At 39.1% G+C, this 13537-nt stretch overlaps 1 pseudogene; it reads right to left on the bottom strand.

Moving 5' to 3' along the window:
- Window positions 1-1839: 1839 nt before the first annotated feature.
- On the bottom strand, window positions 1840-13526 carry LOC135305606 (pancreatic lipase-related protein 2-like; annotated as a pseudogene).
- Between the last annotated feature and the right edge of the window lie 11 nt (window positions 13527-13537).

Raw genomic sequence — 13537 nt, 5'->3', positions numbered from 1 at the left:
ACATACAGAAAGAAACAAGGAGGAAGATTTTTTGCCACCAGCAACACACAGGTGCTGTCAATGTGGGTTTTTTCACCTTTATCTCATAAAAATAAATCTCTCTTGTTCTGTCTGAAAATATATTAAAAAAGGGCAGTGTTGATGTCTGCTATACCAAAGAATAAAACTTAACTCAAGAAATAGCTTATGACAAGAATGAAAACAGAACAACACAAGGGGGAGAAATTAATATAATATTGTAGTTTTAGCTGAAAAAGTTGGGAGAGAAAAAGCATATTTTTAAATGATCTGATCAGCTGTACAATACTTGTAGCACATGTCAGCAGCCTAAATGAACTGTCTAGTTTTGTCAGAAAACTGTTTAAATCTATAGCTTAAAATTAAACAAAATGAAACTTGTATTTTTGAAAGAATATGATTTATTATTCATAAAACCATCAAATTAGTTTTCAGAATTGCAAAAGGGTCACAGTCAAGTATGGAGACAGGAGAGGATGAGCTCTAAAGAAGTCTTGAGTCCAACTGGACTTTGTTTCCTTCCTGTGAGGAGTGATGCCTTACATGGCACTGATCACACTCCTGTTTGTGCCATAGAACCCAGTTCCTGCCCCTGCTGCACAGGTATTTTGTGATTCTGAGGAAAATATTTGCATTTGTTTTGCTTCAGTTCCTGATTGTAAGAAAGGCAAAATAATAGAGTCTCCTTAATTTGTGCAACTCTGGGGCAGAGAGCCATGCATGTTTTATGGAGGATGTTCAAGATGTTGTAATTACCAGCCACAGATATTTCCAAACTCTGTAGAAGTACCTGGAGCTGTTTTATATCTCCAGGGGAGCACAGGAGAGGAAAGCCCCTTCTTGCTCAAGAAGGAAATCTTGCCAAGAAGTTTCCTTAAGGGGTAAAGAAGGATGAATTTCCTGCTCAAGATGGTTTCTGGTCCCACCCTGCTCGTGGGGAGATGATAAATAAAGGGTACTGAAGAGTGACTCCGAGACACCTGATTTATCAAATACCCTGAGCAAGCTCCTTCAGCAAACTGCTCAGGAGGTGACAGGGTTCTGACATCTCAAAAGTATTGCTGCATAATTTGAAACACACCTGTTCATCAGCCACATTCAGCCTTGTGCAACACACCAACACCTTTTGGTGAACCCCACTGGGAGCATTCTGGAATAGCTGCTTGTCAGGATGGGACACAACAGAGTTGCCCAATGTAATTGATACACTTAATTTCTGCACTCCAATGATAAACCTCACATCAGAGGCAGAAATCTGTTGCATGCCTCAGACAACAGCTGGTAATTTAAAAAGGAAAGAATTGTTGTGGGTAGCCTGTGTTGAAACAAAGGAACTTCAGCTTATTTTGGCTGATGCTGATAACTCTTAGTGGTCTGCTTTCTCTAACCAGTACAATCAAAATGCTGACAAATCTGGAGTGCCAATGCTAATCCAAATGATGCAGCTCAAGTTTGACTTCAGCATTGTCAGAAAGGCAAAGTAGAGGTGGAGAATTCGGTTCCACTGGCAAAGAGAAAATAGTTTCTTATTGAAGGCTGCCAGGAAATTCAAGTTCCTCAGTAGTACAATGCAATTTTGGTAAAGGAGATGCCTGTTTCAGGTACAGAAAAGAGTCCAGCTGGTTATTAGTAACATATGTGTTTTCTGTCATTGTAACCATAGTTCACAGGAGTGTAGCTGCCCTGCATGGAGAAAAGGTGACAGCACTGAGTTGGAAATTGAGCTTTTATAGAGGACTGGACAAATTTCTCAGAGTCTGAGTCACTGAGTTTCTCAGTGCTGTCTGAAAAGGTGACAGCACTGAGTTGGAAATTGAGCTTTTATAGAGGACTGGACAAATTTCTCAGAGTCTGAGAGGGAGTCTCATTGATCCTTTGTTGTTGACTGCAGTGTCCTCTCGCAGCTGGTGAGGGCTGGGCACTCCTGGCCCTCAGCAAAGAGCCAGGGCTTGCCACATGCTGGGCTGCACAGTTCCACACCCACAGAACACAGACCTGGGAACGGGGGAGAGTTTAGGGAAATATTTGTCAGTAAAATGGGACATTTTCATAGCAGCTAGCCAACATGATCTATATAAACCCTGTTTTTTTATTTCATCTTAAGCCAATGCATAAGTTCCAGTAGACTGAGAACATAAAGTGTGTTATCAATTTTTTTTTTTTTAAGACTTACTAGTTCATGACTAATTATTAACTTTTAGGATGTGTTTGCCTTTTTGATCAGGCTCCCTTAGCATTTTCATTTGGGACAGAAGTATGCTTTTAAAGGGAATTGCTCCCTCCATTTCTCTCACTTACCACGTTTTGGTTTATATGACAGAGTGGGATGTGTTGGAACCCGGGACTTTTTGTGCTGACAGTTACTGACTCCCAAAAGAACACTCCATTTGACCTGAGACCGTGGAGAAGGCTCCCAAAATGGAATGATAGAACTGGGATTGTGGGTGTGGAGTTTGAATAGAAGTCTGTAATATCACAGGGTGGAAAACTTAAAGTTTTAGTATATAGTAATATATATAGCAAGATGGAGGTTTTGAGGCAGAGGCTGATCCTTCTTCTTCACCTTCTTCTTGACCTTCTTCTCCATGGGTTTGGGTGGTTTTGTGTAATAGGATTGAAAACTCCACATCATGGGCACAGGTGGTTGGTTATTGGGTTAAAAGTAAAAATAACTTAATGTAATTTCTTAATTGGACAGTTTATCCTTAAAAAGCCTTGTAGAGATAGCTACATTGCCATTTTTTACCTTGTTAAAGTACTGTAGAACTCACAGCTTGTGAGACTGTAACGTAGATAAGAATGAACAAACAACAAATACCATCTAGCGATTTAATCCCAACCTTGGCAGAAAAGAGGCAAAGAATCCATTAAGGTGGATGCATAAACTGGATTCATTTTGGTTAAAACTAAACAAGAGGTATGTTCCAAAAGTGTACCTAATGTCCTGCAGATGTCAGTGGCTGCCAGGCCCATTGGCTCAGGCTGGAGTCAGCATGAAGCCCCCGCCCAGGCAGGTGCAGGGTTGAACTCTGCAGAGCTGTTTCTGTGTGCTATGTGCCAATGGAGAGCTGGGCACAGGAAAATGCAATTTAGGAGAAAAACTTCTACCTTTGCATCTAGATTATGTACTTACATATTCCCGCTTTCCCCAGATATTATTCTGACTTCTTCAGCTCCCATGCAGCCTCTGTCTGCATGGCCTAGTTGCTTTTTCCAGAGAAACTCAACTTTTGAAATGTTCCCAGAAATTTCTGTATCAATGTAGTTCAAGTATGTGTTGCCTGGTTTGAAAGTTCCCCTGCAAAAGAAAAGCACAGAAGTGATGCTCAATGTTCTACACAAATGAGGGGGAAAAGAAAACTTAACCATAGGGAATAAAGGAGATGAGCTGAGGTGCCATGAGTTGAGGGTTTGGATACTACTGCTGGAATTTTATGAGCTTTTTTTATGGATTTGCTGAAATTCCTGTGCTTTTCAGGATGAAAACACATTAGTTAGCACAGCCTTTGTCAGTATCACCATGATTTATTCTATACATTACTTTTGAAAAATAGGATCTATCTTCAAACAAATCCAAGTCAAAAAGTTTTCTCAGTGTTTCTGGTTGCTCTCAACCATAAAGGAAATTGAAAATTATAGTTTACATTTGTGCCTTCTGTGCTATCACTGTTCACTCTAACAGAACACACATTGCAATGTGACATTAACATTTAAATTATCTGTGGGTTTGTTGCTGCAGTGGTGTATTTATAACCAAAGGTAGTCCTGGTACAGACCAGTAATGGGGCTGTGTTCAAACACAGAAGAGATTGATTTTGTAATATTGAAGCTGGGTTGCTGATTGGCATCTATTTATTGAGATTTAAATTCACATTTACTGGAAAAGGCCAGGCTGAGTGGACAGGAATCCCATATTCCAGCATGGTTCATGGGCAAGCTGCAACTTTCTTATTCACATATTCCCCAGAGGAGGGGATAATTAGATGACTGTACATCACTGAGCTCTTTGTCTTCTCAGAGATCACCAAATCATGTTTGAGTCCAGCAGCAGCCACAGAGCTCTTGCCCACTTTGCAAACATCAACCTCAGAAAACAAAAGAAAATCAGAGGGACCAGCAGATTTTTACCACAGTCTGGAGCACAGGGAGCTTCCATCACTGATCACTGCTTTATTACCAGTGTAAATCACAGACCACACAGAACAAGGTGATGCATGTAAAAAAAGCTGTGTGTACATTCCATGTGCTGACAGTGATAGGGCCACGTTTCCAGCAGCCACATTACACTTACTTGTCAATGGTATATTTTTTTCTGAACCCATTAGTTGCAGTCAAGGCTACATCTATATTTCCCTTCATGGTTTCTGTTGCACATACTTTGACATGTATCTCTTTTCGCCAGCCTTGGGAAGCAAAATCAAATGGATTACAGTTGTAAGGAGATTTCTTTCCTAAGGGTTAAATTTCTTATATGTTTCAGTGTCTCTAAGAGAGAGAAAAGGATTGCACAAACATGCTTATAAGCAAAAAACACCTGTGATAAATTGCAGTTCATTTATTAATTTTCCAATTTCCCCAGTCCTATGGCTATTTCTACATTAATCACAACTAAAGCTGTATTCCTTGTTCCTCCCTGCCATTTTGACTTGATGAGCTTGGCAAAAATATCCTGAAATGGTCCAATTTTATAAATTTTGCAATAAAAACAATGCAACATTTAAAAATTTTAAATTATGCACTTCCAGCATAAAATTCCTCCCAGTTTCAGCTTTATAGAATTTTTGAAGCCATCATGTAATAACCAAGTTTAATCCAAAGGTGAGCATAATTTGATCTCTTTTTACAATTATCTCAGCTTTCCAAAATAATGCTGGTACTGCATGTTCCTAACACCTAAAACTTTAGATGTTTTATTGAGAGCAACTCATTAACTGCAGCAGCTCTGCAGGTCCCCTTTCACACATAATTCATTGCCACTTTAGAATACACCACAAAATGAGCACTTACGAGCATATGGAGGGGAGGGCCCTGTGTTTAAATAAACTTTTTGCTGTTCTTTTTCAGTTTTACGTAAAAACTTATCAGCGTGATGACCCATCAGTGGGCATCCCTCTTCTGGACATGGAAAGCAGTCTCCCTGGAGGGAAAAATAAAAATGTGTGTTATAAGACATCATCTATTTTAATCTCACTTAAATTTTAGGAAATTAGGGTATTTCAGCTTTTTCCCAGTTTTTTTGTTTGTTTGGGTTTTTGTAGGTCCTGGCTTCTCAGTTCAGATCATATCTTCAGTATTTATCATTGTGGTTGAAAAAGGAGTTGAGGTGCCCAATCATCTTATTTCATCTTGTGGAAAATCAGAGAGAAACAGGTTGGAAATCTGACCTAATTCCTTGTGGTCTTGCAGGGACCATAAGTAAGTACCATAAACTGTTGTGCCTTGCTACCTGATCTGTAAAATCCAGGTAGTATATTCATCTTTCATAGCATCCAGTGGAAGGCTTTCTGCTGGTTATAGGATGGATAACCACATTTCCAAGGGGGTGGGGCTGAATGTCTCACTCATGTGGTAAAAATATTTATGTTTAGGAGTACTGGAATTTAGGAAGGCTGGGCTTTCCATCTGGGATTTGTTCTGTCAGCTCTTCATCCTTTATTCCCATTCAGAGTCTTAATGAATTCTATCTACCTACACAGCTCAGACAATCAGATCAAGACCTTGACATCCATTAAAGGAAGGTAAAACAAGATAAGCATGAAACCAGATTAATTGCAGTGGGAAAAAATAGCTCTGCTGTGTTTAGGTAGCTCAGTATTGATATATGGGAAGTTCTGTTCAAACTGGTATTTGTGGACCTTTGGCTATTTGTACATTTGATGCAAAAAGGCTAAATAATCATCATCACTTCTCTATTGTGAAATTGCTTGGATTTGGGAATGGTCTGAATGAAGGTAGTTCTGAATGTCCCCTGTGCCCATATCCCATGATCCCAAGTGTAGAAGTTGTCCCAGGAATCTTTAAAAGAAGAAGGGCAGGGCTGTAGGCTCTCAGATAAATCCAGACCTGGTACTTACCAACACAAACTCTTGGTATGTTTCACACTGATACCCAACAAATCCATTTGGAGTGATGATGCTCTCAGCATAATACCTGAGACTTCTTTTATGTCCACATCCAAAAGATCTGTATGCTGGGGAAAAAAAACAAAACAAACAAACAAAAAAAATCCCAACAAAAACCCCAAAAGATAAAAAGTAGTTAAAGCAATATACTAACATAAAGTCCATGCCAAAGAAACATTTGGGGGTCTCTTTTCCTCAAAAGCACTTGCACATATAGTGATGTCTCAGGTAAAAGAAATAGCAATGATTAAAAGACATTTACATTGTGAATTATTTGGTTTTGTAGTAAGACAATGTACTTGTGCCTGCATATATTATTTTCTGTTGGAAAAAGGTAGTTTTTGACAGAGTTGGAGATGCACAAGGTGAAACAAGAAACATTTGAGAGTGTTCCCCTTTGATATTTCAAAGACTGGAATATTTCATAGCTACAGTTTTTGTAAAGCATACAGTAATTCACAATGGAGTAGTTTTCCTTTTCTTACAGTTATCAAAACATGGTATTCTGTAAAATCACAGTTTCTACTAATTTCTAGAATTAAAGACAATTTTAGCAATTATTATAAATTCTGTGGCTTTTGATGTTCTTAAGCACTAGAAAATCTGCAGTCATTTGATAGCAATTCTGTGAAATCCTCTGAAAAGCAGGATATTTGGCAGCGTGTCCTTGATTTTGTCAGAACTCTTTGAAACAAATACTTTTTCCCATCAGACTGAAATTTATAAGCAGCCAGTAAGGAAAGAAAGAAGTGCTATTTGGGTTATATTTACACGTCCCCTATAGCAAATGTTGTCTTCCTTGATTCCGAGGTCTCTCTTATATAAAACACAATATACTAAAGTTAGGTTGTCTGTATAAAAATGGGCTTTATTCCACATCAGTGTGTGGTGGGGGCTCACCAAACCACAGGGGGAAGTCTGGGAGGCACTGAAGTAGTTGCAAGTAGCACAGGTTGTAGTGAAATCAAAATTTCCCCTAATGGCAATGTTTATGCATCTTAAAGATAGACCAGCTGGTGTTGACCAGTTGACACATTGTTCTTTCCATAAGGAAAATCTCTCTGAAAAGTACTTGTTGTATGTTTTTCTTGGAAATAATCTACATCATCAAGGCTTCCTGAGTGTGTTTTCTTAGTAGCTCCTTCTTTAATTCAGAAGGGTTTGTGCTTTTAAACTCTCAGCTCTTAGAGCTGGCTCAATTTATGTTAGTGGCAAATTCACTTAACACCTATCGTCTTTCTACTGCATCAAAAACTGCAGAGAAAAAGTCACTAAATATTATTTTTAAAGCACTTCATGCATAAAAACACTACATAAATGTAAACATTAGCCAACAATAGAGAGGTTACCAAACAAAGTAAGGTTTAACCAACAAGAGGGAGTTAAGGCTGTCTCTATTTTTAAGAGCTGCTTGAACAACCAACTCCATCTGCTCGTGTTCAATAGAGCTGAGCTTCTCCTTCATGACAAAACATTGCAAAGAGCCTTGTGAAATGTCTCTGGAAAAAATATTTAATTTTTAAAAATTTAAATGCAGACATTTTATGCATTCCAATTGGAAAGTGTTTTTCTTCCAAGTGACTTTGAGCAGAGCCAGATTTCAGTTTTCTTTGTTATTAAGTTCTCGACCAGTTCTAAGGGAGAGCATTTTTGAAAGCAAATTGTTTAACTAGCGGTAGGGATTTCAAGCCATTTAGCTGTGAATAACAGATGTTCTCATGTCTCTAGGTTAGGATCAGAAGACAGGATTTTGTGGATCTATTATACTGGATCCCAGGGTAATTCTGATTAACTGTCCAACTTTCTTTGAAGAACTACTAATGGAGCATTCCTTTTACAATCTTTTATATTTCTGACCTTGCACTGTTCCCTTTGAAGAGACTAAAGCTTGATTGCATGGATGAATCCCACTAATATTGGGAGTAATATCTTCCTAGGGAGAAGGAGAGCTCAGATTTTAAAATACTCATATTTTGATTATCCGTGAATGAAATTTTACCAGTCCTTCATATGAAGAATTCCCACTTAGATCAGCCTGTCAGCACAGTGGAAGGCTCTTAGAAAGCTTGTGATACACAATTTTGCATGCTTTAACTGCAATTTTCATCTAGAATTTGCCTTGTTTAGTACAAAACAAAATTGGAGGGTATTTTAGAGGCAGCTTTAAATGTTCAGTTTTTGAGCATTGTCTCCCTATTCCAAATCTGAGCTATATAAAGTCTTACCTTATCCTAGCCTTTGAATCCACCTGTAACTTATAATGAGGAATTACTTCTTTAATGTATATATTTACCTCTCATCAGGTCATTGACATCCCGAGTTGCAGGAGGCACACGAAGCTGCTTGCATCCTGGCATCTTCTTCCCACCATTTGGGTAAAAATCCAGGTGGCCACAAGTCTGGAGAATCCCTGGAGCTGAAATGCACAATGGATCCTGGCAGATCAGTCCCAGGTGTTCTGTAGCCAACCTGTGTGCCAATGGCAGCCTTTCAATGAAAACTTACCAAAGTCAAAGAAAAGATGACCAGCATGAGTGTGAATTATATCAACAAATATTGCATCTGAAGGATCCAGCCTCACCATTGTGGGAGTGTACTGGAAAAGGGGCCCAGCTGGATCCAAACCTAAATGAATGGAGATACAAGTGATTGAGTAAATAATACCATATGTATATCACCACACACAGGTTATATATGCTATATATGTGATTACATTTCTGCCTTTACATTAAAAAAAAAATCCATTTTGTGGTCCAGAGCTAGAAAAACAGGCAGGGTATTAATAGAAAGCTGACTGAAGGCATTGCAGCACAGTAAAATTGTGTAGGCTGCTTGGCTTACTTTTGGGAACAATGATACAAGAAGAGATTTGGTTTATTGGGTTTTTTTCATAATTTTATTGAAAAATATGAAATCTTCATATGTTACTCTGAGCACGTAGATTTATTTATGAATTTTTATTTGGCAAGAAGTCTATTTTTTTTTCCAGAATATCTTGGTGGAAAATGGTATTCCTTAACTTCTGTGTCAGAGAGGTCTCTTTGGAGATAAAGAAACACAGCTCTGACCCCAGTTTCCCTGAGCTGCTTGTGTGACTGCTCACTGTGTGCATGGCTTAGACAAAGCAATGCCTATGCAGAGAAAAAGAACTGACTGGGACAGAAGGAAAGCAGAAAATAGTGAGTTTTTAAAAGAAAGCAATGTGTGACTGTATCATGACTTGTGTGCCACCGTGCTGGCTGGACACTGTTATTTATGACAAACCAGCACATTGCATTTTGTATTGTATGTTTATAAAGCAGCAGTGATTCTTGATTCTTCAGTTCTTTTTAAGCTGGGTAAAAACACAAAGTTTTATCAGCTGAATTAGCTGCAGTACCTGTTATTCTTCCAATGCCAGGCTTCCTCCTCCCTGCTTCCCCTGCAACGTGTGCTCCAAGGCTGTGGCCGATGAAATGGATGTTGGCAGGAGAATAGCCATAGTCTTTCTGTGAAGGTTTATGGAAAGGAGAAAAAAACAGAGTGGGTATACAAGTGACACTGCAGCAGGTCCCCATGCAGTGCCAGGACATGGCCAGGTCACTGGGCAGTGGGGACGAGTGTCCTGGTGTAAAGTTACAGTTCTGGGTGATGGGATCTCTACCTAAAGAGAAGCAATTCCCCAATCATCCCACCCCTCTTCATTTTCAAGGTGTTCATGGCTATTTACCATCTTATCCTGACACACTAAATCTAGGGCATTTAATTTTTCATTTCAGATTTTCAAACGTTTTGAACTGCTGAAAAGTCATGTTAGTTTTTCAAAATCAATTATGATGCTAAGGCAGATATATGTGTGGGATTAGAGCCCAGGGATTGGACCTGCTTTACTGAGTACTTCTTGTTCTTCCTATTGAATCAAACGTAAAGGTGTCACTCTGAGCACAACCTTTATGTGCACTGTGCACATTCCAGGGATATTTTTTACCTCAAGGAAGTTCACCAGGTACTCCAGCTCGGCCCCCACAATGCGGACGTTGTTGACGGCGTCCGTGTACAGACCACTGGAGCCGCCCCTCCAGTCTGTCAGAATGCAGTTCACATCTTCAGAGTGAAACATGAACTGGTGGAGAACAGGAAAAGAACAGAGAAGGGAGCAGGCATTAAGTACAATTGTAGCAGGGCATATGTAAACTGTATTTTGTTTTGTTTGTGTGACCGATGACGACACATCTCCAGTAATTCCTACTGGTGCTGAAGATCAACACAAGGAGGCAGAGTGGAACCAGTGATTAGAGGACACTCACAAGCTTCCTTCAGCTCTTTTTCCATTCCAGGTGCCTTGGCTGGCTCTAAGGTACCAATTTCTCTTAATATCACTACCCCTGTTACTGAAGTAGGTCGAAGATTTATTGTTCAAAATTTTTACTCTTGGTTCATCTAAAAGAATTCTGAAATTTGTGCTTGAATTGTTCAGCCCTAAAACTCATAGATTATAATGAAAATATTCTATTTAGACACTTCTTCCAATGGAACCTTCTGATTTTTTATTTTATTTTGAAACAATTTCATTTTTGAAATGTGCCAGAGTAGAATGAAACCAATCTGCTGAACAAAGCCTTTTGATTTTATTAGATCAAATGTGTCACTCAAACCGACACGATTATTGTGACCTTTTGCTGAGGTGAGAAAACTCACTCTCTTTTCTCCCTTTATTATTGGCAAGGAATTGAAAAATCAATTTATTATAGCTTTCCCTGTGGAGGTGAATGCAGCAAAAGGGCATTAAGCAGAAAGCTGAAGTGCACTATACTCCTAGCCGGGAACAAGACAGTGGTCATGTGGAACCAGGCATCATTCTGACTTATGTGCTCCTTATATATCCCCTGAATTAACAAGAGAACAGAGGTGTAAATTTTACATGGGAATTTTAAGCCAGATGTGGATATTTAGACTTTCAAATACAACAAAATGACTGTCAAACAGCAATACCTACCCTGCAGATGCTTGTTATCCAGGGGAGATCTGCTCCAGCAAGGTGGCCGTGGATAATGAAACGAGTTTTCCTGTGCGCTCGGAAATTCGAAGCTTTTATACTTGAAGGATCTGTAGCTGAAATTTTCTGTGCCAAGAGAACCAAACAACCAACAAACACAACAAGGATGTGACTGTTCCATCCTTCTGTGCATTGATAAAGGGCAGAGTGCCCCAATGGTTAAGGAATAGTTCTAGACCTGGAAAAGATGGGTCTTATTCCTCATTCCTAAACTGCCTTTCAAGTGTCAATTAATTAATCACTTCAACAAATGCTTCACTTCCTCTGGTTAATTGAACTAGTGATACTGGCATCTTCTGCACAATGCTTTGTGATATACTGGTACAACATGCCGTGTAAGCACAAGATTTTATCAAACTTGGCCATAGAAATGCAAAGATAGCATCTTCTCAAAGGTATCATGTGGGTGACTTTGAAACTAAAGCTATTTTTCTTTATTTTTTTATTTGAAGATAAGACCTTAATTGCTTCATTTATATTTTATGGGAAAGCCCAACAGGCTTACAAATTCAGAGGCTGTAGGTATTTTGGTGTGTATTGAGACAGAAGACATTATTTTCTTTTAAAGAAATTCTGAGTACTAGTTCTTACATATTTTTTGTTATGGTCTTGTTGACTTAAAAGGAGGATGTCATGCACATTAGCAGACATCTCACCTTCAGTGAAAGACTGATTTGCTAAAACCTCATAGGCCCTCTCAGCTGGAGGAGTTGGACTTGTTCTGAAGTGACTTAATAAACACCTCCACTGATTGTGACTGCCATTTATAGAAAACCCCTTAATTCTGGAGCCTTTTACCTGTAATAACTTGTGTTAGAGGGCTGTGATTAATATGTTGTTGTAAATATATCTAGCTCCTCAGGGGGCTGAAATCAGGAAAAAGGAAAAAAGATGGAAGAAAATTATCATGTGTCTAATATAGAATTGGAGGTTCTCCCAGCAGTCATATGAGCAAAATATGTGAGAACAGAAATTGTCCCTATAATTTATTGAATGTATTGTACACTGTCAGTATTTAAAACCAAAGCATTATCTTACTTGGTACTTCACCATGTTGTCTCTGGTGTATAGGAGGAAATTGGTGTTCACAGCATCTGGAGAGCTGGGCAAGCCTGCCAGTTGTCTCCCCGGGATCCCAGCCCATGGGGGGCTGTCTGAAAAGCATCCAAGCCTTTTGTAGCAAACTTCCCTTCCTGGGGTGCACAAAGAAGGAGGAGATATTTGTGTTCTGGGAATGTCACAGGTTCTGTACACGAAGGTGGCAGGGGAAGGTTTACACCAGGAAAGCCAAACAAGCCTCGTTTGGATTAGGATGGCACTTCTGAGCATTTGTCATCACGGGGCTCAGTTGTGCTCGGGTGTTTACAGCAAGGACTTCAACTTCAGGAGTGGTTCCTGCTGCAAACAGAGCCTGGAGCTCAGCCTGGTGAGCGCAGGGTGAGTTTGGTTCAACATATTGTTAACACAGCCCTTGGAAAAAGACAATAAAATCTGGATCCAGGGAAGAAATTAGCTTTTGCTGTCAGCACAGAGTAGTCCTTTAAATCTGTCCTAAACTCCAGGGATTATCTAAATTGTTATTTCTTGTGCAACAGCTCACGAGGGAGCACAAAGAAACCAAAACATTAAAATAAGATACTTCTGGTTGCTCCACAACAGACATTAAACATCTCCTTTATTTTTTTCATCACCATAAGATTTTAGTGGAAGCAATAAAGTGGAATTTGAGTGAAAGCCTAGAGCAAAGCACAGCCTCAGGATGCGTGGTCTGTGCCTGAAGGACCAATTTCACAATTTCTATTGTGCCTTTAATGCAGTGATGGTGCAAATATGACATGAGGGTGTTGCCATTAATTGTTATCCTTCCACACTGTTATAGCACAACAGTTGTGAAATCCCAAGAAACTTTTATTGCTATTAAAAAGTCCATTCTTTCCTGTCATTAAAGAGGTATTTTGGACCAAGACAATTTTCTCTGCATAGGACTGTGAAGAGTAGGTGCCTAGGGTTGTAGCTACCACGAGTGAGTTGAGAGTAGGAAATGTTCTGGAAGAATTTCAGTATCAATTTGCATATAAAAATATCTTTCTGATTTCCATTCTGCTTACTTGCTGCAAAAACCTTTACAGGATTAAAAAGTAATGAGTTAAATATTGGAAAGACATGACATGACTCAGTGGTCCTAATGAAGAATTATGTTAAATCCATTCCAATGAACAGGCTTTTTCTAGAATATAGATATCCTGGTGTAAGCTGTGCATCATTTGTACTCCTTATAGACTTTATTCATTATATGTCTCACCTTTGGCTGCATTGAGAAGAAAAAGAGTAGTGATCCATACTGCAAGCATCTGAAGTGAAT

The sequence above is a fragment of the Passer domesticus genome, chromosome 8, assembly GCF_036417665.1.
Source record: "Passer domesticus isolate bPasDom1 chromosome 8, bPasDom1.hap1, whole genome shotgun sequence".
Taxonomy (NCBI): Eukaryota; Metazoa; Chordata; class Aves; order Passeriformes; family Passeridae; genus Passer; species Passer domesticus.
This window is presented reverse-complemented; position numbering and strand designations above follow the sequence as displayed.